Below are 4,606 nucleotides of genomic sequence, written 5' to 3'. Positions count from 1 at the left end.
GGCTTGACAAAGCCCTGGCTGGGATGATTTAGTTGGAGATTGGTCCTGCTTTGAGCAGGGGATTGGACTAGATGACCTCCTGAGATCTCTTTCAGCCCTAATCTTCTACAATTTTAATGACTATTAAAAGACAGTACAAGGCTACAGTTTATACATCTAGCTCAGATTCTTCTGAACTCCTTATTTGCTCTTTGAAAATGTTAAACGTGGTACTTTCATAGAGTGAAGAATTGTCCTCCTACCAAGCAAGCTGAGAGAGTCCAGTTTTACAAACGTTTTAGAGCTGTATTTTTACATCTTTCAAATAAGCCACATGTCCAAATGTGACATGTATAAACTTCCTTTGAGACAAAAACACACTTACAGTTTCTGTAAAGTGCTTTTAAAGATATCTGGTGGTCGTTAAGAGAAATGACATAGGATACAGCATACTGATTCACCCCACTTCGTCTGTCATTCTGACTGAACAGCAGCCGTTCAGAATATTGGCACAGGAAGAGAGGAAGAAACATCAAGGATGTAACTGTCAGGCGAGCCCTCCAGGAGACCTTGAGTAAAGGAAGTTTTAGTGAATGATCATTATTAAAGAGAGAATTTACCTTGAGAGATTTTAATTTTGAATAAAACATAAAGAGCTAAAGGACCTTCTCCTCAGAGGCCATCTCCTTCCACTGAAGAAGTCAGTGATCTTGACTGCAAAAAGCAATAAACAAATGTTGGTCTAGATTTTCTGAGGTGACTAGTGATTACATGTACTCTGCTTAACAGAGCTCATTTCCAGAGGATGGGTGCTCAGCACTTTCCAATCTCTTCAGGTAGTCTCAAGTTGGAGACTCAGAAATAAGGTACCCAAAATCATTCGGCACTTCTGAAAGTTTCTATTATTGTATTTTAATCTCACTCTTCCTTCACAGGGACAGGCTTTCTGGATGCTGCCAGACCTGCATGAAAGTTGTTAGCACTGAACAGACCGTTGCTGTACGTTTCAAAGCAAATACAATCTTTGTGGGGCTGGTTGTCAACCCAAGTGCAGCACTGGTCCCCTATGTGTTACCCAAGCCCCCTTGGCCCTGTGTTGCAGAATGGGTCTTACTCAGGCAGGGGCCGGAAAGTGAGAGTGAACCCAGAGGTTAGGTGAGCTAGCGTGTTTGCCATTCAGACTCCCCCATCACAGACAGGGGTGCCACAGAGGCTACCTAGCTACTGCACATGCCCACCCCAAACCCTGCCCCCCCAAATTCCAGTGTTCCAGACAAACAGTCCACCTTCCCTCCCCATGCCTACACACAGCCCAGTGCCCTCCCCCAGCCTAGCTCCCACCAGTGCCCCCCTTGGCCTACTGAGGGGAGGGGACTACGGGTGCCATTGTCCCACTCAGCTTCCCCTCAGTCTGAGTGGAGCCACCTCCCTGGCCATGGCCAGAACTTGCTGAGTCCTCCCTCCTCCAGGTTGGACCTGAGCCAGGCCTGAGCTCACAAAGCAGTTGTCTGAGGTGAGGAGGATGGAAGAGGCATAGCCTGCCCCACGAGGAGTAGTCCTGTGTTCTCCACCAACCCAGTAGATCGCTCTTGTGTGGGTGGCCTTGGGGGGCTGGGTGAGGAGCAGAGCCTTGGCTTGGCTTAACACGGAACCGAGTACAGCTAGCTCTATTCCGCAGACAGCAGCTCCAAACAGGGATGCAAACCGCAATCATTTTCCCCTGCACGATCTGGTTAACAAGAGCACCTGCCTCGCAAACAATTTCAATTACTAGGGGACAAAAAGCAGCAGTGCTCCTAAATTCTCCCCGTCAATAAAGCAACGGAGTGAGGCTGAAAAAACAAACTGTATTTATTCTGCCATTTCAAGCAATTGTGTCAACGTGTTAGAAAGCAGCTCGTTTAGCGATTACCGCAGCGTGAGGTGGACTGGAGGTTAAGCGGCATGAAATGAGAAGTGACTGCCACTGCTATTCAATCAACAGGAAAGACTGCTGTGTGATATAGACTCCATTACAATTCCAGAGGAGTGAAGGGGGGTTGCCTTCTTGTTGGCAGCGCACGATTCTCTGCGACAAAAGGAAAGGGAAAATGACAATGGATCTCCACACATACCATGACGCTTTCAGACACACTGGCCTTTCCTGGCATAGTGCGAAGACAGGAGTAGCAGTGTTGCCTAATGGACTGGGAATTAGACTAAGGGTCTGTCTGCGTTCCAGCCGGGAGTGTGAATGGGCAGCTCATGCAGACAAACCCGCGCTAGCTAACATGCTAAAAATCGAAGTGAGGCACCACGGCCCAGGCTTCAGTGCAGATGACCCCCCGACCCACGGCGTCTGTACTCTCCTGGGCAGCCAGTGCTCAACCCTGTGCTGCAGCTTCTTCACTGCGAATGGTAGCAAGCTACCTAGAGTACAGCTTACACAGGTACATCGACATGAGCTGCCTTTCACACCCTCGGCTGCCACCTAGATGTCCCCTGAGACTCAGGCCACCCGACTTCTCTTTCCAGCTCCGATGGTGACATGCTGAGGAACCCTGGGAACTCATTTCAGCTTCCTGGGTCTATTCCCCTTCCGACTCTATCTATTTAGATCAAACGTTGAGCTGGTCAGGAGTTTTCTGATGAAATGCCTTTCCAGTGGAAAACACCAGCTCAACAAAACCAAAACGGTTTATGGAAAAGGGTCAGTTTTGACCCATCTCCCGATACAAAAAGCTAACGCTTTCTGGCTGGCAAGCCATGTCAGCTATATTTATAGCTACAATCTATTTTATATTTAACAAGACATTCTAGGCTATGAATCATAGACTATCAGGGTTGGAAGGGACCTCAGGAGGTCACCTAGTCCAACCCCCTGCCCAGAGCAGGACCAATCCCCAATTTTTGCCCCGATCCCTAAATGGCCCCCTCAAGGATTGGGTTTAGCAGGCCAATGCTCAAACCACTGAGCTATCCCTGGGTTCTCAGATGTTTCATTCACAGGCTAGAAATCCCTCTAGCCTGGATCCAGCCCTTTTACCCAGTTCAGTCCATTGTGGGGCGGGAGGGATAGTTCAGTGCTTTAAGCATTGGTCTGCTAAAGCCAGGGTTGTAAACTCAATCCTTGAGGGGGCCATTTAGGGATCTGGGGTAAAAATTGGGGATTGGTCCTGCTTTGAGCAGGGGGTTGGACTAGATGACCTCCTGAGGTCCTGTCCAACCCTGATATTCTATGCATTTAAGGATGACTTACTTTTTTGGTGATCCTTTGGTCTTCTGCCCTAGAACGCTGCATTAAATATGATGTTATCAGTCCAAAATACCCCAACTGTTTTAGCTTGATGCATATATAAAACTATAGTACTAAGGCATTCTCATGATGCAATATACATTTCAGGCTTTAGAGACACTGTTCGATAAATAGGAACATTTCTCTTTTTATTCTTTTTCATCTTGACTTCTAATCTTTATCATTGAGTGCAACTCATTGGCAGGCAGGCTTCTTGTTAAAAATAACAGCTGATAGAACCCTGCTGCATTCTGGATCCTACTTAATCAGAAGGGAGATGAAAGAGCTGCGTGTGAAAAATAGATTAAACAAGCCAAACGCCAAGCAGGTTACTGACTCGCCTGCTCTAACTCTTCATAGACCTGTGCTTCACAGCTCAGGTTTTATGGACATTTGGAGGGGTTGCTATAGGAACTAAGAGAAAGTAGGGAGCTCACAGCAATTTATGGGATTTTTTTCAATTTATTCATCTTTTTAATGCTAGTCTACACCCCTGAGTGCTACTTGTGTTTAAAATGGAAAGAAAGTGATGACGTGGGAGACATAAATTGATATCTGCGAAGAGGGTAAGAGGTAAAATAAAATTCAAATAAAAGAAATGAGAGATGGAAAAGGTCCCTAGAACAGTGACTAAGAGAATATCGGGTCAGAGCCTCAGCCCTGGTAAATCATAGCTCCACTGATTATGCTGACTTACCCCACTTGAGGACGTGTTCTGTAGAAGCAGACATCTGCATTTGGCCAGGCAAGCAGTTCCAAAGCATAGGGACTTAGGGAAGCAAAGATTCAACACACCCAGTAAGCTACTTTTCTCCCAAACCACCCACGTGCTCAGTAGAAGAGCTGTAATACATGTCCCCAGTCTTTGGTGCCATCTGCACTGAAAAGTGAAACTGTGGCATGCAACAAAAGTCAGAGAGGCATATACTGGAAGGGAATTAAAGAAGACAGAACAAATGTTTCTGCATCCATCACAGCTACTTACTAGGCCAAAAACTAAGGTATATGTGGAAAGTAGGGCTGTCAAGAGATTTAAAAAATTAATCACGATTAATCGAGCAATTAATCACGCTGTTAAACAACAATAGAATACCATTTATTTAAATATTTTTGGATGTTTACTACATTTTCAAATATATTAATTTCAATTACAGCACAGAATACAGTGTACTGTGCTCACTTTATATTTATTTTTATTACAAATATTTGCACTGTAAAAAACAAAAAAAAATGTATTTTTCAATTCACCTCATACAAGTACTATAGTGCAATCTCTTTATCATGAAAGTTGAACTTACAAATGTAGAACTATGTACAAAAAACTGCACTCAAAAATAAAACAATGTAGAACTT

The 4,606-nt window shown here is 44.9% G+C and overlaps 1 long non-coding RNA gene across 1 annotated transcript; it reads right to left on the bottom strand.

The window, feature by feature from the left end:
- Window positions 1-1,806: 1,806 nt before the first annotated feature.
- Window positions 1,807-4,060, bottom strand: LOC125637316 (uncharacterized). The gene is made up of 2 exons (XR_007356895.2): window positions 3,951-4,060; window positions 1,807-2,047 (listed from the first exon to the last, which is right to left on the bottom strand). It is a non-coding gene; the product is annotated as an uncharacterized LOC125637316 (long non-coding RNA).
- Between the last annotated feature and the right edge of the window lie 546 nt (window positions 4,061-4,606).

The sequence above is a fragment of the Caretta caretta genome, chromosome 5, assembly GCF_965140235.1.
Source record: "Caretta caretta isolate rCarCar2 chromosome 5, rCarCar1.hap1, whole genome shotgun sequence".
In the NCBI taxonomy this organism is placed as follows: domain Eukaryota; kingdom Metazoa; phylum Chordata; order Testudines; family Cheloniidae; genus Caretta; species Caretta caretta.
The sequence above is the reverse complement of the archived record's forward strand: the minus strand, read 5'-3'. Positions and strand labels throughout refer to the sequence as shown.